Source organism: Ursus americanus, chromosome 3 (genome assembly GCF_024610735.1).
Source record: "Ursus americanus isolate L20-20 chromosome 3, mUrsAme1.1.p, whole genome shotgun sequence".
NCBI lineage: Eukaryota > Metazoa > Chordata > Mammalia > Carnivora > Ursidae > Ursus > Ursus americanus.
Genome location: NC_142129.1, coordinates 87031352 through 87054659, shown reverse-complemented (window position 1 = coordinate 87054659; position 23308 = coordinate 87031352). Strand labels below are relative to the sequence as shown.

Genomic DNA, 23308 nt, shown 5'->3' with positions numbered 1-23308 from the left:
ATGTACACGAAAGAGTTTAAACCTTGTTAGATTTGGCCTAAAGGAAAAAAAAAATCAAACTGTGGATGAGTAAAAAATATTAAGTGGAAGGAAATCTGATAACATACTAAAGTAATCCTTTAGGGTAATCCTGTTCCTGCTTATCAAGGCAATAAAAACATTACTGTTTAGGTGCAACTGATAACTCAATACTGAAACTGAATCTCATAAACACAAAATCTTTGCAGTGATACCCAGTAGTCACACCTATTTGGCCAAGTTTTATTATTGTGACAAATCCTTAATAATCAATCAACTTGGGCATAAGGAAATTTTACCATGGTAAATAGACTCTATTGCAGAAAAGGTCTATATTTCACTCGAAGATTTCATGTCACTCCCCTGCCAACTCACTTGAAGGCAATTACAGGATCCTCTGCTTCAACACTGAGAGTGAAGACTTTTGGGGAGATTTAGGAGGACTCTCCACATTTGTACACTGTGGCATGTGTAGTATGATAGGAGGAGAAAAGGGGGGGTGGTTGGCTGTGGTTGGCATGAATGACGCAGAGGTGCAGGTGACAAATCACTTGTTTCCTTTTCTTGAATTCTTCACCAGTCTGACCTCATCTGTTATCTAGAATTCTTTTTTTTTTTAAAGATTTTATTTATTTATTCGACAGAGATAGAGACAGCCAGCGAGAGAGGGAACACAAGCAGGGGGAGTGGGAGAGGAAGAAGCAGGCTCATAGCAGAGGAGCCTGATGTGGGGCTCGATCCCATAACGCCGGGATCACGCCCTGAGCTGAAGGCAGATGCTTAACTGCTGTGCCACCCAGGTGCCCCTGTTATCTAGAATTCTTGCCTTGGCCTCTCTCCCAAGCTCCAGATTTGGGTCATTTATCATCTGCTGGACATTTCTACTTGCACAAGCATATTAAGAGACCAAAGTGCCCAGCAGTTCTCAAACCATGATCTACCGTCATCCCCATCAAAGTATATCATCCTACCTATTTAACCCCTCCAGTGGGATGTCCCCAAGACACATCATAAGGAACTTCCACTTCTACTCCCTCTCTGCCCTCCCCTCCACCTTGGTCTGCTGTTCCTCCTGTAAATCTCAGCTGTCTCACTGATACCAGCCCTCCGATTTCTTGAACCCCACACCAGAGATCGTCTTGATCCCTTATTTTCCCTCCTACCTTCATTCCTTTAGAAAGCTTTGATGAATGTGGCTTCAACTCTAACTCCAATTCACTCACCCACCGGCCCCATCACAAACCACGCCACCTCACCTCTTACCTGGAATACTGGAAAAGCTTTCTACATGTTTTCTCTGCTCCCATTCTTGCCCCCCTCCCCTCTTCAATTCATTCACAAACCAGTACCAAGAGTGACTTTTCTCAAACACAAATTAGATCGGGATTCCTTGGCATAAAAATCCTGCCCTGGCTTCCCATTGTGCTTAGTACAAAATCAGGGTCAAGCCGTTTACCATGGCCCTGAATGACACCACCTTGAACTTCCCAAACTTCATTCAAGCCTCTCTTCCATTCACTCACAACTCTCTGACTCTGGCTTCTTCTGATTTCTTCAACATGCCAGCCTCATGCCTGCCCAGGGCCTTTGCATAGGCTGTGGCCTCTGCCTGGAACTCTCTTTCCCTCCACTAATCCCAGGGCTGGCTCCTTCTCCTCTTTGAGTCTTGGCTTAAACGACACTTTCTCAAAAAAACTTTCTCTGACTCACCCTTTTTAAAGGATGACCCTCTCTTGCCCTCTGTCTCAACACCAGTTTTCTTTATAGAATCTGTGACAATTTATAATTCTCTTATTTGTGGGGTTTGTTTTTTCTCTATCTTACTCACTAAAGTATAAGTTCCAAGAAGTCTGGAGCCTTGACCATCTTATTCATCTTTTTATCTTTACCTCCTTAGCATGGCGCCTGGCCCAGAGGAATCACTTATTAAGTGTGTTTTAAATGGGTGAATGAATGAAAGCCTGTTTACTTCTCTGCATCCCCTCCCTTCCCAGGAGATTGTAAACTCTATGAGGGTGGAGACTCTACCTGGTTATCAGCACTTCTTTCCCCAGAGCCTAGGACTGTGTCTGGCACACAGTGAACACCCAGTAGATATTTGCTGAATTAAAATGAAATGTAGCAGACTTTGGAAGGCATGTGCACTGGAGGCACTGGAGGCACTGGAGAATGAATTAGAAAGGTGGAAGGGGAAGTGGAAGGCCACCACTTACGACTAGGAAGACACTTCTATTGGCTTTGTCTTTCCTAGGAACTATTAGGTACTACCTTGTAAGCATTCCCAGACCCACACACAATAGCAGAATAACAGAACTCAGGGCGACTCCATGGACATTAATTACAGGTAAACTATTCTTCTTTCTTCTTTTTTTTAGAGGGGCTGGGAAAGTGGAGACGGAGAGGAAGAGAGAGAATCTGAAGCAGGTTCCATGCCCAGCACAGAGCCCGATGCAGGGCTCGATCGGCTCGATCTCACGACCCTGAGATCATGCCCGAGCCGAAATCAAGAGTCCGGCATTTAACTGACTAAGCCACATAGGTGCCCTGGCAGGTAACCTATTCTAGAATTTTCCTTTTTAAAAAAAATTTTTTAATAAAAATCTCAGTAAAGGGATGATCCTGTAAAACTAAAACTGGTGCAGATTCCAGAATCCAGATGCCTACAGCACTATATTGAATGGAATAGTGGGAGCACAGATTTTTCTTGGTAACTGTGACAATTATTTCTTTCAGCTTTATGGCCCTGTGATGTTTGCCTTCACTTTGTAGACCTGGGAACCTCGCCTAGGCAGGAGCAAGTTACAACATCCCACTCCTCCCACCCGCATGCAATTCATCTCCTTAGAACGGGACAGGTCCCTGGATATCTTTACCTGTTTCAAGTGTTGAAGTATCCAGTTCAATATATTTCCACAAGTGCACACAGATGAATGTTCAAGGCTATTCTCTGCGGTGTTGCATATAATAGCAACCCTCCAAATGTCCACCGCGGGCTGATGTGTCCTTAGTATTCGAGGCTAAGCTGAGGTGGTAAATCTTCGTTGAAGACGCCTGCTGATTTGAAGGCTGCCGGGATATACTAGTAAGAACAGCGAGAGGAAGAACGATGTTCTTATTTCTATAGAAATAGAGTTCAATCCTACTTCTACAATTTAAAGTATATGTCTTTCTACACGTACGTATAGAAAATTTCAAGATACTCAAGACGCAATTAATTTCCTTCAGGGAAGAAGACAGGGGTTGAAAGATATAAGGAAGATAAATCTACATTTTACTAGATACTCTCATATTATTCAAGTGTTTTTTACCATTTGCCATGTATTACAGTTTTTTCAACAAAAACCAGTAGTTACTTTTCTTAACTGATAAATATTGTCTTATGAATGGTTAGAAGGCAATTCTTGATGAAGCCAGAGTAATCAACTCATCAGCTATTGTTCCCTCATGGTTAATAATAATAACAATAACGATGTAATACTTTTCAATTTCCAGAGCACCTCCACATACATATCTCATAACAACTCACTGAAGAATACGTTAGCAGTAGTGGTATTAACCACGTTGTATAAATGAAAAAACACATTCAAAGTAAGCAGTAAGTTATGGACTCAGGGCCTGAGTGAGGCCTTTGAACATCAAATACTGTGATCTTTCCTCTAAACCACTTCTCCTCTGATCACCGAATCATTTCCCAAAGGACAACTTTTTACCTCAACTTCAAATTATAACAAGTTACAATTATGGGAGGTGTGGGCTATCTCTTTAGAATGCTATTAATAGTTTCGGGTTTCTTGTTATCCGTTGAACAGCCCGAGTATGAATTATCCTACTGCTGATTGATGCTGTTCTTTGTTTTATGTGAGAAAAATACATGAGTAAATTCAGATTTTTTTGCCCCCTAGTATGTATCGATCTCTTAACAGCATTTTATTCCACAGGCAGGAATTAAGTGCTATGGTGCACGATCCTGACGTTGATCCCAGAAAATTGCTACTTCTTACGAGCCTTTGTCACAGCCCCACCAGGACCGCAGTTCCAAGAATGGACATTTGATAGAATTCTGATCCTGATGACAAATTTTAGGAAGATAATCCTGGAAGTAGCAAGGGGGTAGATTTATTTAAGAAGCACGCATGGTAGGGGCACTTGGGTGGTTCAGTCAGTGAAGTGGCTAACTCTTGGTTTCAGCTCGGGTCATGATCTCAGGGTCCTGGGATCGAGACCTGCGTGGGGCTCTGCGCCCAGGGCAGAGTCCGCCTCAGGATTCTTTCTCCCCTCTTCCCCTCCCCCCACTCACTCATGCGCTCTCTCTCTCTCTCCCTCTCTCTTTAAAGTAAATAAATATTTTTCAAAAGAAGAAGAAGAAGCATGTATTGTAAAGCACTCCCCACGACCCGAGCACTTCCTAAGTGCTCACATAGAGTGATTTAATCCCTATGACAACTTTCGGAGGTAGGAACTATTATTGTCCCCAATTTACACATGAGGAAACAGGCACACAGAGATTATGCAACTCAACTGAGGCTGTATGACTACTAAGGAACAAAGCCAAGACTTAGACCCAGACAGTTTGGCTCCAGAGCGCATGCATGGTACCATCATGCTGGATTGCCTCGGGGAGGCGGGGAGGGAGGCAAGTGTACCAGCTGGAAGGGTGACGTGATAGCCCAGAGGAAACGGATGGCCTGTATTTAGGAGGTGAAACCAACAGAAAAACAGACTGAAGCTCACTCCCTTATTTCGAGCTTGAGAACCTCAGGAAATTATTAAGCTTTCTAACTGAGTTTAGGAATACTAGAGTTACAAGTTGCAGATATATAGGCGAAAAGGGAAAGAGAAAACTTACAAAACAACATTTATATTCTCAGCGCCCTAAATGTTCATTAGATGAGCTGTTTTGTTTAATTCTTAAAACTCTGAGAGGTAGGTATTAAATAGGAGGAAACGGAAGTTCGGGGGGCTTAGTAAGGTGGCACAAGGTGCTGGACACGCCTCAGTGTTGCCTGGAATCCTAAGAGCACCCTGGTTCTCTTTGGGGGGAATCGCATCTCCCCCACTGCATGGAGTCCTGGTGGGAGCCTACTTCCAGGCACCTGCCTTCCAACAAGAGCTGAGAAGCTATGTCATTCCTCTTTCTGGCAGCTGGTGTAGTCAGGGGTGGACAGTTTTGGTTTCTTGCAACTAAGAAATCCTAATGGAAACACACAGTAAGTATTGTGTTGTTTGGGCAAAGACAAAACTCAAGCTGAAGTTCATCTGATGCATAGCACACGTCCATCTAAGGCTTTTCCATCACACCCTGCAGCTCCCAAGGGTTTTGTAGGCAGGACGTACGTACACGGTGATGGTTCACCACACGTTCAGAAGGAGAGCCTTTCTGCAAACCATTAAATGCTTATTCCATGTAAACTGGCACAGCCACTATGGAAAACAGTATGGAGGTGCCCCCCAAAATTAAAAACAAGGGTGCCTGGGTGGGTCAGTCGGTTAAGTGTGTGACTCTTGGTTTTGGCTCAGGTCATGGTCTCAGGGTCCTGAGATCAAGCCCCACATGGGGCTCCGTGCTCAGGGTGGAGTCTGCTTGTCCCTCTCTCTCTGCTACACTCCCCAAGTGAGCTTTCTAAAAAAAAATTAAAAATAGAACTCTCATAGATCCAGCAATTCCACTTTTGGACCTGAAGAACATGAAAACGCTGATTGGAAGAGATATCTGCACTTCCATGTTCATTACAGCATTATTTACAATAGCCAAGATATGGAACCAACCAGATGTCCATCAGTGGATGAATGGATAAAGAAGATGTGGTTGTACACACACATACTCTCTCTCTCACACACACACACACACATACACACACACACTGAAATATTACTCAGCCATAAAAGAATGAAATCTTGCCATTTGCAACAACATGGATGGACCCCAAGGGCATTATGCTAAATGAAATAAGTCAGAGAAATACAAATACCGTATGATCTCATTTATATACGAAATCCGAAAACAAAAAACAAAGCTCATAGATAACAGAGCATGTTTGGTGTTTGCCGGAGCGTGGAGGTGAGCAAAATGGGTGAGGGAAGGAAAAAGGTAGAAACTTCCAGTTATAAGATGAGTAAGTCATGTACGTGTAATGTACATATATGTAACATATAGCATGGGGACTCTAATGCATACTGTACTGCGTATTTGAAAGCTGCGAAGAGAGTAAATCTTAAAAGTTCTTGTCACAAGAAAAAGAATTTTTGTACCTATGTGTGGTGAACAGATGTTAACTACTCTTATTGTGCTGATCCTTTTACAATATATACAAACATGGAATAATTATGCTGTATACCTGAAACTAATATAATGTGATATGTCAATTATAGCTCAATAAAAAGTAATAAAAAACTAAAAATAAAGGATGCTTATTTAAGGTAAGTGAAGAATTTTGCTAGGCAATTAAATCAAATTTTCTGAGGTATAATTTACATATTAAAAAATTAATCCTGTTTCGTGATTTTAATATGGTTTTCATAACATGCAGCTGTGTAACCATCATCAACATCAAGATACAGAGCTCCCTTGTGCCCTTTGTGGTCAACCCCTGTCCCCTCAACCCAACCCTTCGTAAACACTGATCTTTTTTTTTAATCCCTATCACTTTCCCTGTTCTAGAATGCCATGTAAATGGAATTTTACAGTATGTAGGCTTTTGAGCCTGCATGACGCATTTGAAAGTCATTTGTGCTGTTCCGTGACCATTAGTTCACTTATCAGATAAATTTTATTAAATGCTAAATTTGTTGTTGGACAGTTAATAATTATTGATTAGGCTAGGCGCTGTTCCAGGTACTGGGAGTACTGTGGTGACTAAGAGAATGTGAGTCCCTGCCTCCCATGAGCTGACACTCTAGTATTGGGTACGGAGGCAGATCAGCAATAAACACGTAAACTCTACTTTTGAAATAATTTAACTTCAAGTCCCTGTAACTGCCGCAGTAGGACATGGGAGACATGGGAGAGAGTGGCAGAGGTGGGCAGGGGGTGCTGATTTATCTAGAGCGGTCTTTCAGTCTCCCTCGGGGATGTGACTTGAGGTCGTCATGATGAGATGGGGCAGCCATGCAAAGATCTGGGGAAATTGCAAATGGCAGAAAGGGAAGCAAGTGCAAAGGCCCGGAGAGGGGCCAAGCTTGGCGGGCTTGGGGACAGAAAGAAGGCCGCAGGGACTGGAGAGTGGGGAGGTGGGGGTGAGCTGGGGGTTAGCTGGTAGAGCCGGGTGGGAGCCTAGTCAGGTGGCTCTTGTAGGCCCACTGGAGCGTGGGTTTTGTTCTAGTTGTAAGGGAGTTTTAAACCAGAGAGGGATGTGATACAATTTATACTTGTTTACCTCTCACTGCGGGGTGGGGGACAGGGTCAAGATAGAGGTGGAGAGCTGGGTCTGTAGACTTTCAATGTGTTTGAGGAACAGCTGGCAGTGACTTGAACCAGGACTGGAGCAGGGCAGATAGTGAGAAGTACTGGAATCTTCTTCTACCCTGGGGGCAGGGCAGGAAAAAAAAAATCCTCAAAGCACTTAAATTTTAATATTTATTTTAAAGGCTTTGAGCGTAAAAATCTCCTTAGTACACATCTGGAGAAACACACAAAAGTTTTAAATCCCTCCATGTAACATAAAATAGGGTTAATGATGGTCTGTCCAGTGCAGGTAAACTAGTCTTGATAACAGAGGTCGATTTATCCCAGAATGGGGGGATTAATTTAGATTCACTGCAGGCACTGACCAAATTAAGCCAGGAGCTCACAGCGCTCCACTCGGCTTGTGTTGTGAGAACAACAGGCAGTGAGCTCACGAGCACCATAGTTTAGGTGCATGTGACCCCCGCTTCAAAGGGCTCTCTGTGTGGATTGGATTCCAAAGTAAAGAGCAGGAAGAGACTCATGGCTGAGGCTGTACCCAGTCAGGTCTCACCACAACCACACTTGTGAAGCTTTTGGCTCAGACAGGAAACATAAAGTGGAGTCAAAAACATGGTGAGCCACTCACCACAGTAAACTATTTCAAAAATTCATGCTTTCCTATGGCCTCGGGACGTGAAGGCCCACACAGAAGACACTTGGCGCAGTGATCAATATCTGACCTCCATTTTGCCAGCCAACCGCCATTTTGCCAGCCCGCACTAGCCTCCCTTGTAAACAAGAATCTCGGTTCGGAGGACACAAGAGAATACAGTTTCACGCAGTGTTTAGTTCCTTTAGCTGTTCAAAGGATTGGAGGCCTTGTTTGTTTTGAAACAAGGAACCAGCCTCCTCCAACCACATCTTCCTACCCTCACAGGACAGCCTGGCAGGCAGTCAGACCTGAGTTAGAGGCAGACCCGGTGACTCTCTGTCACTGTCCCGCCGCATCTGTGCCCTGCTTTCTGTGTCCTTGTTTGGTTTTGTTTTTAGGGTGGGTTTACCTGAGGGCCCCCTGCTCACCTGAATTTCCGTTAAGGTAAAATAGACTGCGAGTGTTAGACAGAGAGGCAGTCCAGCACACGGCCAGCAGCTTTTCAGAGATGGCGTGTCAGTCCTGTGTTCACTCAGCCAGGAGGCAGGAAAGTGGGGATGGGAACAGCAGAGTCAACAGGCCTGTCTACAGGTTTCTCTCCTCCTCCTCACTGTGAACCTGCCCCAGGGGAGATGGGATGGCCAAGGCGCTGGCAGAATCTCTGTGGGGCTTAGGAAGATCCCAGAAGAGGACTTCCCTGAGAAGAGAAAAAAATGGAGGGCAGAGTCAACCTAAATAAAGAGGTAAACTGAGGCAAGCTCAAAGAGATGAGATGATTCAGGAATAGCAGAAGAATTGCAGTTGAGGACCCACAAGCCGTAGCAAGCTGCTGGCAGACCCGCTGAGGGCTCGGGGTGGTCTCTATTTAGGGGCAGAAAATGTGAAGAGGAAGGAATTCAGTCAGTCTGTGAAAGTCACAACATGTGGACACCAGCTTTGAAATTCCCCAAGCAGACGGAACCAGTCCATACAAACAAAACTCAGGTTAGTTCCTTTCTGTAAGACCAGCCTGACCTGGGTCATTTCTTGTTCGTGTCTCTGGAAAACCATCAGGGAAATCGTTCCAAGGTCAATATGAGGCAATCCTTGATTAACACCCTATCATTTAAGAAAAATTCCAATATTTTCCAATTCCAATACACCAGGCATTTACAGGAAATCAATCTCTCAGACCTTAAGGCCTGCTTTTCTGAGGGCATAGGCATGAGCCTCTCCATTCTCTATCCTCTGGTTCCATTTCAGATTGAACTTCTCTGCCAGGATGGGAGCCGATCCCCTGGGGCCTCTGCACAGGTACCCAAGCCTTCTCTCTCCATCCCCAGCTCCTGTGCCCACGCCATGAAAACTAGTACCGTTTACTATAAGGCATTGCAAATAAAGACTTTCTTTCTCCCCTTTTCACAGCATAACAAGCTTCTCTAAAGGACAAAGGCACTGGCAATGACACTGTAACCACGGCTGCTTACCTTTCTAGATATTAAAGAACATCTAGCCGAGGACGCGAGTGGAACACGGGAGATACATCCGGAGGAGAAGAGAAGAGAGCGCAGAGGGGTCCTCACTGATGGAATAGTACCGATGCTTCCTCTGGGTCGCCCGAGCCACACTGTCCAGACGTAGCTTGTGAGCATCTCTTGGTAGTGGTTCATTCATTAAAATCTTTGTCTTGTACCTGACAAGAAAGTGTACGTCTTAAGGCAAGAAACAACAATTGTTGGAGAGGATGTGGAGAAAGGGGATCCCTCCTACATTGTTGGTGGGAATGCAAGTTGGTACAGCCACTCTGGAAAACAGTGTGGAGGTCCCTTAAAAAGTTAAAAATTGAGCTACCCTATGATCCAGCCATTGCACTACTGGGTGTTTACCCCAAAGATACAGACGTAGTGAAGAGAAGGGCCATATGCACCCCAATGTTCATAGCAGCATTGTCCACAATAGCTAAATCGTGGAAGGAGCCGAGATGCCCTTCAACAGATGACTGGATTAAGAAGTTGTGGTCCATATATACAATGGAATATTACTCAGCTATCAGAAAGAACGAGTTCTCAACATTTGCTACAACATGGACGGCACTGGAGGAGATAATGCTAAGTGAAATAAGTCAAGCAGAGAAAGACAACTATCATATGGTTTCTCTCATCTATGGAACATAGGAACTAGGAAGATCTGTAGGGGAAGAAAGGGATAAAGAAAGGGGGGGTAATCAGAAGGGGGAATGAAGCCTGAGAGACTATGGACTCTGAGAAACAAACTGAGGGCTTCGGGGGGGGGGGGATGGGATAGACCGGTGATGGGTAGTAAGGAGGGCACGTATTGCATGGTGCACTGGGTGTTATACACAAGTAATGAATCATCAAGCCTTACATCGGAAACCGGGGATGTACTGTATGGTGACTAACATAATATAATAAAAAATCATTAAAAAAAAAGAGAGAGTGTACGTCTTGGCAGAAAGCAGACGCTCAATAAATGTTAGGTACGAATGTTATGATTGCTGTTACTTCTAGTAAGAGCACAGCTTCCGCTATTGTAGGTCATATTAGACACGGGACTGAAGAGGGGGCACATAGGTGAGCAGCCAGCCATGACAGTGTCACCAGGGCTGAGCCCCCGTAGACCAGACTTCTATGGGACCCCAGGGAGGAGAAGCCTGGCTAGGGGTGGGAAGGGATGGGTGCTGCTTCTAGACAAAGTTGGAACCGAGAGGGGTCTTGAGGGACACATAGAGGCTGGTCAGGTGGAACAGTCAGAGTCTTCATTGCAAGGAACAGAAACAGACTCCAGCAGGAACCTACGGAGACATCGGCCGGCCACACAGTTTCTGGGAAGACTATGGAGGCATTTAGAAAAGCAGCGCTGGTGTGAGAGGATGCTGTGGGTGTGTAACGTCGCAGACAGCCCTGGGAAAGGGCCTGCTGCTGCCCCCGCCCCCACGATGGCCAGGAGGGCCACCTCCCTGCCCCGCTTCTTGGTGGCATTACTTCCAGATTGCGCATTCCAAACAGCTATAGCTGATGAGCCAAGACTTGGCTCCCTGCCCACAGATTAGGTGCCAGGGTTGTTGGCAAATTGAGTAATGGGGTCTTTTCGACTTCTGTAAAAGAAGGCGGGTGCTATTTCCCACCAGGATTTGAGGTGCGGAATGTTCTCACACATGGAAGAAGGTTCAGAGGCTGAGTCAAAGCGGGCTGAATGTTTTCCCCAGCAGGTGAAGCAGGGAGGAAAGGGCATTGGGGCAGAGAAGCCAACATCTGCAGAAGACTGACAGCGCGGTGCTTTCGGAGGACTAAGAACTTCGGTGTGCCTGGAGCATGGGGTCGGGGAGGGAGATAGCCAAGGCTGGAGCTGGGAAGGTAGACAGAGTCTAGATCAAGGGAAAGCCTGTTCTGTTTTATGTCTGCTAAGGAGTTGGGTCTTTACTTTGCAAAGGAGGGCATGATAGGTTTTAAGTTTGGGGGTGGAGGTCGGGGTATAGAGGTGGGAAGGGGACTGTCAGGGAAGATCAGATTTTTAAGTCTCATCTGTGCACTCAAGGGTCTTGCCAGAGCATATCTTCTCTATGGTTTAGATCAGGGATGCTTTCTTAGCTTCTGTGGCCATCGTGCCGTAGGGTGAGACCCACTTTCCCAGATCGCAACGATCACAGGTTGTTCCTGGATTGTAAGTCCCTCTTACATTTGAGGCAAATGCAGACACAGGGAGGCGGAAGCTGGCCAGGGCTGCCGGGAACTAATTTGTTTAAGTGCCACGCAGGTAAACTCTGTTGCAGCTCATTTTCCAAACAGTATAAGCACCACGGAAGCAAAACACAAAAACAGACATCCTTCGGGTCTCCTCGTACCTATGTGTCTGCAGATTTCACAGCTTAAACCTGAGGTGTGCTGACAATCTGGTTAATTCGGGGCTGGAGTGCTGCTGGCATTTTAGAAACCCTGAGAAGGGATAACATCGGGGGAGAGAATGCTCTTGGTGAGGTGCCAGGGTTTGCTGCTGCCACAGATACTGCTGTCTGCGGCACTGGTGGGAAAAGGCAAGGGGAAAACCCATTTCCATCCTTACAGGGAAAAAAAAAGAAGGAAACAGTAAGTCAAACTTAGTGCAACTGGCCATTCCCGCTCACCACCTGTTCCCTACATTCCCCACCACACCTGCCCATAGAACCAATGGCAGCAATCTTTGCAAGATGATACCTTTTTAGCGAGCCCCCCCACCCCCACCGGCTACCCCACTGGCAGGTCCTTCAACACTGAGGACAGTCCCACTTGTTAATGCCTGGAAAGCCTTGGGGGTGTGGATCATAGGATCACAGCAGCTGAGGGGGATTCTACACAGTCCTTGACAGCAAAGGATGCCAGGAGTACAGTGATTTTGGATCTAGAAAACCCGGTGATCCACTTGTGGGGTCTCACAACAGCTGACAGTGAAAATACTTTGGGAGCTGCATGGCTCTGTCTTTCTATATGACAGTGTATACATTTTTTAAAAAACTAAACCAGGATTTTAAAATAGTGAGGAGACGTTTCTCTGGATGAATGTTTTCGGCTCTAACGGAATTATCTGACTAATGCATCCAGCTGAGATCTCAGAATGTGTTTTTGGGGGGAAGGCAGTGAATCACTTGGTTCCTTCTTAGACCACCTTGACTAGATAAACGTCAGATGTGTGCTTAATTTGTGGAGAAGCACCTAACACACCACCATCAGCGTGGAAAGGGGCAGGATCATCACTGCTCCCCATCGTTGTGGGTGGAGTGGGGCTTAGGGGAATTTCAGTGCCGCTGTTCGAAGACATTACAGTGACCTTGGAGGAGACATATCTGACGGCTTATTTACTCACGGTTTTGTAGACACAGGCACAGAGCTGTTCTTTCTGTTGTTGCTTCAACAGAGTAAGAGGCATCCTTTCCTCTGGAACATTCTGGCTGAGTTTGGGGGCAATTCAGAGACCAAGTCAACTCTGAGTGCTCTTACCCATTATGCAATTTTTAAAAAATGTGTCTTATTATATACTTTACATTGAACTCTTCAAAAAAGAAAATAAATACAATTATTTCAAAATGCAGTCCCCAGACTCAATAGATAACCCTTCGTAATTACTCCCAATTGATATCTAGAAATGTATAATGCTAAGTCAATTAATACCTAAAAATAAGTAAAATAACTATATAAGTCTTAGGGTTGGGGAACATACACTACCAATTAACTCACTTCCCCACTTTGGCTTTTTTTTTTTTTTTAACATGATTCAAACGTGTTTCAATCACATATCCAGCCATCACAAGAGTTTAATTAGACCATTGGTGCTTCACCTTAAGCTGAGTCTCAGGACGTCTGGGTGACTCAGTTGGTTAAGCATCTGCCTTCAGCTCAGGTCATGATTTCCAGGTCCTGGGATCGAGACCTGTGCTGGGCTCCCTGCTCAGCAAGGAGTCTGCTTCTCCCTCTGCCTGCTACTCCCTCCACCCCAGTTCGTGCTCTCTCTCTCTCTCAAATAAATAAAATCTTAAAAAAAAAAAAAGTCGAGTCCCAATACCAGTTTCCACACCGTTATTCACCACAGCCAAAAGGTGGGAGCAACCCACGTGTCCACCACCAGATGAGTGGACAGACGAAATGTGGAATATCTATGCAATGGAATATTACACAGCATTAAAAAGGAAATTGTGACACAAGGTACAACATGGATGCACCCCGGAAACATTATGTGGACTGAAATAGGCCAGACACGAAAGGAAAAATGTGTGTAATTCCACTTATGTGGGGTACCTAGAGAAGTCAAATCCATAGAGACCGAAACTAGAACAGTGGTTACGAGGGTCTGGGGGACAGGGGAACAGGAGTTAGTGTTTAATGGGTAGTTTCCATCTGGAGTGATGAGAGAGTGCTGAAAATGGTTGGTGACGGTGGCCTCATAATGATGGGAACGTACTTGAGGCCGCTGGATCGTACACTTAAAAGGTGGGGCGGGGGGGCACCTGGCTGGACCCGTCAGTAGAACGTGTGACTCTTGATCTCAGGATTGTGAGTTCGAGCCCCATACTGGTGTAGAGATTACTTAAAAAATAAATAAATAAAATCTTTTAAAAACTGGTTAAAGTGTTAAATCTTGTTATGTATATTTTACCATAATTTAAAAAATGAAACAAAACAAAACCCGAGTCTCAGGAGAAAAGATTTTCAGCCCAGGGCCCATTTTTTGTCACTCAAGACCATCTGGATTTTTCTTTTCTTTCTTTCTTTCTTTTTTGAAGACTTTATTTATTTATTTGAGAGAGAGAGAGAGGGGACAGAGGCACAGGGAGAGAATCTCAAGCAGACTCTGTGCTGAGCACGGAGCCTGACTCAGGGCTTGATCTCACGACCCTGAGATCATGACCTGAGCCAAAATCAAGAGGTGGCCACTTAACGGACTGAGCCACCCAGGCTGCCCAAGACCACCTAGATTTTTCTTAATTCAGGGTCTCTCTACTCGTCTCTCTTCCTGGAGTCCTCTTTACCAGCATTTGCATAATCAGTTCCTTCCCAACATTCAGATGTCAGGTCAAGTTCCTCCTTCTGCAGCCTCTCACTTGATGCTGTTATTTGTTTCCTTCTTTGTGGTCTGTCTCCCTTCACTAGCCTATAAGCTTCCCCCCAAATTTCATCTGTTGTTTTCTGGTACTTAGAACAGAGTCCATCCCTAAGTTGGTGCTCAATAAATATTTGTTGAATGACCGACCTGGTGACTCTGGCCCTTAAAGAGCATATTTGAAGTCAAGTGCGGACTCAGGGCTGTGCCTCTGTTTTCTGGAGTCTGCATTCTTCTCCTCTCCCTCCCTTCCCAACCTCCCCCTCAACTTTCCAAACCCTAATTCCAGTTTAATATCATTTAAGTGAGTAATACCGAACCTCTGGACAAGGACCTCACCCATGTTAAAGTCCAATTGGTCCACACCCGCCAAGCTGCCCTGCCCATGCTGGAGAGGCTGGAGCTTTGGGGCAGGGAAGTGATTTGAAAGTTGGCAAAATCAAACATCCTGGTACCTGGGGCCTCAAGGCATGATTCTGGAGTGAAATGGAGGAACAGCCAGCCTTGCTCCCATGGTCACATTAGATGACCGTCATCTGCTTTACTGCAAGGTTCACTGCTAGCTGTGATAGGCTGAGGAAGCCATTAGGTAAGAGAACCCAGGAGGCCCCTGAACTGGTCTCCATTCCAGCTTCTGTTCTCATACGATGATGCCCTCGACACTGCCATTCTCGAATCTCTGGAGCAGTGCATTACCAAGCATGGCCTGAGAGCTGGGGGCTGGCTACGGCTTCAAAGAGCTCTGTGTTATTGGGAAATATTTTTGTCTAGTGAGCTCATTTCAACCCTTCAGGTTTTACCGGCAGAAAGTTGCATTTATCTACAACGGCTATTAATCCGCGTGATCACAATCCCCAGGGACCCTACGCAAGGTCAAGGACAGAGATCTGACCTGCCATCAGTGATCTCTGGTGGGCGACGTGAGTGGAAAATAATCTTTATTTCTTATAGTAAACCTTTTTCTAGCATAGGGGTTTTACTTACCCTCAGTAAAGGTACCTATAATCTTTACTTAGTGCTTTAACCACAGACTACAAATCATCTCTAGAGAGCCATGCTGGAAATACAGGTTCTTTGTCCCAGGGGGTATTGGAGAAAATACGAATTCAAACACATGGCTCTTGGAAAAACAATTCAAGGTATAGACTGGTGGAAGGAATGGACAGTAACATCCATATATTTTTCTTACAGTGGTAAAGAATGCTACGTGAGGAAAATAATATGTGTTTCTGGATGATTTTGCCCTTAAATATGGGATTATTAATGAGTTTCCTCACATTGGCTTCTTTCCATAACCGCCACCCCACCTCCCTGCCTCTTCTTTGTTTTCTCTATGATTCGTGTTGCTGTCAAAAGAAGTAGGAGCTTCTCCAAAGTTTTGCTAAAGCAGTTGAGAAAAGAAAAACAATCTAATCTGCTGGAAAGAAAAGCAAGCGTTACTCATACCTCATGCACTATGCCAGCTGAGTCCTCTCCGCGTCTGTCAGCTGGGGGATCATGCTCTCCAACTGGGTCCAGCGCGTTGCATTCAAGCGCAAGGCCAATGGGAACAGCTCACTGCTCCTTTCTGGTTTTAAAAAACAGCACAAGCATGTGTGGAGGGGATGTCTGTGTGCAGAAATTACACGAGTGAGTAGTTATGTCTACACATCTATGATGATGGGATATTGTAGGATGAGTGTTTCCACCTACCTCTGCGGAGACATATTGAAAACAAGACAACGCATCTTCGAGTTTCATATAGTTTGACATGGGTGGCCAATGAGTTTATCTTTGAAGCATTGTTTCGAGTGGATACATTTTAAGTATTTCAATGATTGGGTTATCTGAATAGGAAATATAACAAAATTACTCTTGCTGGAAATTTCTCTAACAAGAGCTATTGAGTTAAAGATAATTAATTATGGGCATTTGGGTATTATTCTGATTTTGGGGTTAATATTATAGGCTATAGAAACATCCTATGTATATCTCCTCTCTCCCCATATTTAGTTTTCCATCTGAATTTATTTTGAATTTGCTAGTGTGATAGGCAGAATAATGCTCCCCTCCAAAGATGTTTACATCTTAATCCCTAGAACCTGTAAATGTGTGACCTTCCGTGGCAGAGGGACTTGACTGATGTGATTAAGGTCAAGGAGCTTGAGAGGAGATGATCCTGGATTACCCAAGTGGGCCCAGTTTAATTGCATGTGTCCTTAAAAGTGGACGTAGAAGGCAGAAAAGTGGGTCAGAGAGATAGGACATGAGAAGGACTCAACCCACCATTGCTGGTTTTCAAGATGGAGAAGGGAGCCATGAGCCAAGGAATGTCGGTGGCTGTGAGAAGCTGAAACAGGCAAGAAAACAGCTACTCATTTAGAACCTCCATAAAAAGGGGCACCTGGTGGCTCAGGACTCGATCTCAGCCCAGGTCTTGATCTCAGGATCGTGAGTTCAAGCCCCACATTGGGCTCCACGTGGAACCCACTTAAGAAAAAATAAAACCTCCAGAAAAAAACAGAGCCCTGCCAACACTTTGATTTTTGCCCGGTGAGAACAAATAGGACTTTTGACCTACAGAACTGCAAGATAAAAAATTAATGTTGTTGGGGCACCTGGGTAGCGCAGTCGTTAAGCGTCTGCCTTCGGCTCAGGGCATGATCCTGGCGTTCCGGGATCGAGTCCCACATCGGGCTCCTCGGCTGGGAGCCTGCTTCTTCCTCTCCCTGTCCCCTGCTGTGTTCCCTCTCTCACTGGCTGTCTCTCTGTCACATAAATAAATAAAATCTTAAAAAAAAATTAATGTTGTTGTAAGCCACTAAGTTTGTGGTCATTTGCACAGCAAAAATAGAAAGATAATATAGCTGGCAATTTCCGGATATCTTTAGCTGTTGAATTAGGGAAACAAGTAGAAAATATGGAAGCTGCCATGGTACAAAAGAATTCCTCTGCACCACAATGTCCACAGTAGCCAAACTATGAAAAGAGCCCAGATGTCCATCGACAGATGAATGGATAACAGAAGATGTGGTGTGCGTGTGTGTGTATACACACACACACACACATACGCGCAACAGAATATTACTCAGCCATCAAAAATGAAATCTTGCCATTTGCAACGACACAGATGGAACTAGAGGGCATTATGCTAAGCTAAATAAGTCAATCAGAGAAGGACAATTATATGATTTCACTCATATGTGGAATTTAAGAAACAAAACAGAGGAGCATAGGGGAAGCGAGGGAAAAATAAAACAAGACGAAATCAGAGAGGGAGACAAACCATAAGAGACTCTTAATCATAGGAAACAAACTGAGGGTTGCTGGAGGGGAGGTGGCTGGAGGGATAGGGTAACTGGGTGATGGGCATTAAGGAGGGCATGTGATGTAATGAGCACTGGGTGTTATATAAGACAGATGAATCACGGAACTCTACCTCTGAAACTAATAATACTCCGTATATTAATTAATTGAATTTAAATAAAATTTAAAAAAAAAGAATTCCTCTGCACCTTCGGTTTCAAAATCAGCCAGTCTTAAATTTCACCTTCCCTTGTCCCTATCGTTACAAAAGGAAGAAAATAATCATAATAAGCACTATCATTAACTGAGGTCTTGCTTGTATCATACAGCACACTGAGCATCGCAAACACGATCTCACTTAATGACCACATTAACTCCCATGAAGAAACGGAGGCTTTAAAAGATGAAGAAATGTACCCAATATCGCCCTGTTAGAGGAGGCAGAACCAGACTGGGACCCAAGCTCCTTTGATTCCAAGCCTGTAAGCACACAGCCCTAACTCTGCAGCTCTATCCCTCTCCTCTAGCCCCACCTTTGTTACAAAGGTAGCAGGACAAGTGCCTCTAGCCTTGGTCAGCAGGGCAAGCTTACATCTTGGATTTTCCGGGACCATCCTGCTCATTTAAATATTCCGTCTCATTGTCCTCAGAAGTTACCAAAATTTCCCCCAAATTCCAATTTTTCTTCAAATAGTAAATATTATAATATATAATATTTTGGAGTCCCCCAAAACCACTGATCGAATCATTTTTCCTTATTTTTTATTCAGAAAACATGGCCCAGGTACCACTTAGGTCACTTAGTCCCTTAGTGATGGTGATTTGGTACCTATTGCATCCACTAAATTCCACTCTGCCCAGCTCAGCTGGTTTATACAGCACTAAGTGAAAGGTAAGTTGGGCTACAATCTTGGCCGTTTGACATTTAGGGCACCTTCAACTGGATGGCAACCCCGGATACACAAATTAGGACCTAGGGTAGGACAGTCCAATGCACAGCATCCCAGATGCGTGTCTACAGCCATGTGATTGTCATTCTAGACTCCTGAACGGCACAGCTGAGCTCTGAAGCTGCCAGGATCTACTCCCCAATTTCAGGTACCTATCAGGGTCCATGCTGTCAATTCCAGTCTCCTGGGGCTGCGCTGCGAGTACGCACCAGGCCAGGACTTGAGGATCCTTCAAGGCAGAAGCAGGAGACCAGAGGCTCCTATCACTTGCTCTCGGTTTGTGATCCAGTTACAATTTCTTCTGCTGTTACTCACAAAACATGTGACGTTCTCTGTTCATATGCAAACAACATAGAATCCAATCTAGAAGTGAATACTGCAGATTCAGTAAGAAGATAGAAAAGAAAGGGAGTCATAATTACCTTTAAAACAAAACAAATGAAAAAAGATTTGTGCTAACTGGATTTGCTCCAGAGCTAACTAGAACTTCCTACACGGGTCTTGAGAATAGAAGTGATACAGTCACTTTGGAAAACAGTTTGACACTTTCTTATAAAGCTAAACAATTCTGTCATAGGACCCAGCGATCCCAGTCCTAACTATTTCGTCTAGAGAAATAAAAATGTCTGTTTGCACACATAAAAAAAGACCAGCTGTAAATATCGATACTGGCTGCATTTATCATTGTCCAAATGCAGAAACACCCTAACGACCTTCCATTAGGGAATGGTATAAACCGCGGTACATCCACACTAAGGAATATGAGTCAACAAGGCAAAGGAACCATCTACTCATACACACGACAACCTAGATGAATCTTGAATGCATTCTGTTAAGAAGTCAGACTCAGAAAGCATGATGTGATGTATGACTTCATTTAGACAAAAACTATGGGAACAGAAAACAGATCAGTGGTTGCCAGGAGCCAGCAGGTGGAGGAGGGAATTTTTCTGGGTGATGGTGAGTTTAGTGGCAGCTACATAGCTGCATGTGCTTGTCAAAACTCATAAAAATGTGTATTAAAACACATGCATTTTATTCTATGTCAGTTACATCCCAATGAACCTGAATATAAAAAGAAATGACATCTCTTCTTCATCATCAGATAAAGGCAAACCCCATTCTTGGCTCCTGCAAGATAAGTTTGCATCTAGGCGATCCCTGTACTGAGGGAACACTGCTGGTCTGGGTGTCTCATGAAAGAATTGACGTTGTTCCTCACAGCCTCGCCACGCCCCGCACATGCTGGCCCTGCGTGGACACGGCTGCCCTCCCAGCCCCGCCCCTCTGTGCATACTGTGCCCTCAGCTGGGGCTGTTCTCTCCCAGCTGCTGCCCAGAGTGGCTCCTGCCGATGCTACGATGCTACGGATCTCTGCTTAAACATCACCTCCTCTGAGAGGCTCTCCTGGATTCTCTGCTGTTATGCTGCCACCATGCCCTGTTTGCTTCACTGATCTTTCACTTTTTATTCTGTTTATTGATCGACTTGTTTATCACCTAATTTCCCCGGAGGTGGAGGCTCCGTGAAAGCATTTTTGCTTTGTTTCCTGTCGTATCCCCAACACCTCATGTAGTTCCCAGCGCAAGGTGAGCGCCCCTAAAATTCATATGTTGAAATCTAATCCCCCAATGTGATGGTAATTGGAGGTGGGGCCTTTGGGAGGTGGTTGGGTCGGGAGAGTGGAAAGTCTCTTGGGAAGGAGCCCTCAGAAAGCTCCCTCCCCCTGGGCGGTGCGAGGGCACCTGCTGAACTATCCTGAAACCCAAGCTGAACCCCAATACCTTTGCCCTGTGCGATCCCGAAGCGTGAACTCAGACACCTCTAAAATACGAAAGAATCGGGTTTGATCAATACATTATGCAAGAGCTTCTCGCAGGCAGTCAATTATTAATTAATAAGTTAAAGCTTTTCCTAATGAAGAGGTCATTTTAAGAGGTAAGTTCCAACTTAAACCACAGTCCAAGATTCAGATATCGATTTCTTCTCTGGTAATTATAGGCCAAATGTTTAAATTGTAGGCTTCTATATTAATTAACTAAATATTTATCCCCATTAATCAAACACTATGTCCGCTGGAACCACCAAACAACATTTCTCACTCAGGGTTTTTGTTACACACGTGATTCAGTTTCTGGCGCGGACCCTTTGTACCCGCTCTTCTCTCTGTCTGGGACACTCCTCGCCCATGACCTCCTGGCTCACTCCTGCACCGCCCTGGACACTGGGCTCAAAGGTCAGCATATCAAGAGGTTCATCCCCGACCACCCAGTGTAGTCACACACTCATCATCCTCCCCACCCTGCGCTCTGCGCTCCCCTTCCCTCCTCAGCACCGGTGTTCACCTGCCCCTCTGAATAGCTGGTTTATTTGTGCCTCCTCGGCATGTCCCTCCTCACGAGGATAGAAGCTCAAGGGCAGTAGAGATTTTTTTCACTCTTTTACTTACTGTTATTCCCCAGGGCCTAGAACAGTGCCTGGAACACAATAGATAATCGATTAACATGTGTCGGATCGGATGACTATTGGATAGTTCGATGTCATTTACAATTTCAACCGCCTCCTGTTTCCCCTCTAGACCAAAGACATTTGCCTTCTCAGCGGGTGTCTCTAGCATGTGAGAGGTCAGAACTCAGAACCCTCCCCTCCCTCCTCCGGGTCCCCCCTGCCCCCCCCGGCCACGCCCCCACTTCTCCCTGCCTTGCTGCTTACCTTACCCTCTGGGTCCTACTCAGGTGCAGAAAAATAATAAACTAACCAGAACTAATGGGTATTAATGGTATAAAAAAATTTTTTTTAATGGAGACTTTAGAAAGCCCTTTGCCTTAATCAGGAAGAACAATTTCAGATTAAATCAAGAAGGGACGCATGTCAGCCAGAGCGTGGGCATGGTGGTTAATGGTTTCAGGACCAATGTTCCCTTTGGCGTGCCCCAAATCAGACTTCAGAATGATCCAGGGAGCAATAGCTGCGGGCTGTGGAGGATTATTTATTGGCTTCTGTGATTTGGTAAATGTCCTGAGCATGTGAGTAACATGTGTCCCTGGTGCTGCAGGAACAGCAGGCTTCGCCCATATAAGGTACACGCCTTAGCTGTATAGACGCGCTTGCTAATGGGTCATGCCCTCGGGTTTGTAATCCAGTATTTTCCTGCAGCAAAGTAGCAAATCGCAGGATCTAGTGAGAGGAACCCTTCCCTGCCCTCAATAAACTCCGTGTCATTGCTAGATTAATAGGTGTTCTGTCTCCAACCCTCCTTGCCTCATACGTTGGAAGGTACAGTGGTTAAAATTTATTGAGTAGCTTCTCCATTCCTGTCCTTTGTATCATGTCAACATCCCCGTTTCCTTCTGGGTGTTTTCTCCTGCTCCTGAGTCTAGGTTGGTGGTTGATTTATGCTGGAAGGAGTCTGGCAGGGACAGCATTTGGCGGTGGAGGGGGGCACTTAAAATTGCATACTGCCTCGCTGTGTGTGTGTTACAATCCCACGGAGTCTCCGTGGGGCCGGTTCAGGGTGTGGCTTACCGCATTCTTGGCCAGTTCGGTCTGTGCTTTACAGGGAATGCACCTGATGTGAGTCTGTGATATGTATCTTTGCCCTTTATGAATTCTCTACAGACCAGTTAGAGCCAAATCTTCTAAGACCTCCCTGAAAGAAAGGTTTAGAAAAAAAATAAATTAAGTGGCGCCTGGATGGCTCAGTCGGTTGAGCGTCTAACTCTTCTTGATTTTGGCTCATGGCATGATCTCAGGGTTGTGAGATCGAGCCCCGTGTCAGGCTCTGAGCTCAGCACAGAGTCTGCTTGAGATTCTTCTTCTCCCTCTCCCCTTTCTCCACTCCTGCTCATGCTCTCTCTCTCTAAGAAATAAAGAAACAGAAAAAGATTCATTAACTCTTCTCTGATCCTCTAAGACTTTCCTGATGAGGACAGGGGGAACATATTTTTAGCAATAAGCCTCACTCTTTCCAGGCTTTCTGGCTAGCACACACACACGAAATGTACTTTTAATATACAGAGTCTCAAAACCCAAGTTCTTTCATCATTCAACAAAAATTAATTGAGGTCTTTCTATGCACCTGCAAGTGAGAGTGACTCAGACAGACTGAAGGCCAGGGGGCTGGGCAGAGTAGGCAGATTGTTACTGTAAGGGGCCAGAGCAGGGACAGGGGAGGCTCTCCAAAGTGCCCCTCCCCAAGCCACCATCACCACCAGCTTCCTCCCAGGGCCCTTAGGAGAGCGTGCTGGGACACAGAGGTGTCCCCCACCTTCATTTTTTAAGGCAATATCGATCCCTTCCCTGCAAATAAATTTCCCATGCTGACTCATTAATTTGATGAGAACAAAAAAGGAGTATAGCCTATAGATGTTTGGGAGACGTGCAAGAAACGTGTTTGACGGTGAATCATTAGTTCAATTCCAATTTAACCTGGTTCGAACCAAAAATACACTG

General features: G+C 45.1%; 1 long non-coding RNA gene across 1 annotated transcript in view; it reads right to left on the bottom strand.

Moving 5' to 3' along the window:
* Positions 1-23308, bottom strand: part of LOC123789408 (uncharacterized) — a 40348-nt gene that overhangs the window by 4706 nt on the left and 12334 nt on the right. Inside the window, exons 5-13 of the long non-coding RNA XR_006778812.2 lie at positions 22382-22505; positions 19066-21333; positions 16314-16447; positions 16068-16229; positions 12891-12975; positions 11896-12108; positions 9521-9726; positions 8483-8751; positions 2892-3097 (exon numbers count right to left, since the gene is read on the bottom strand). This is a non-coding gene — a long non-coding RNA (uncharacterized LOC123789408). The remainder of the gene's footprint in view (positions 1-2891; positions 3098-8482; positions 8752-9520; positions 9727-11895; positions 12109-12890; positions 12976-16067; positions 16230-16313; positions 16448-19065; positions 21334-22381; positions 22506-23308) is intronic.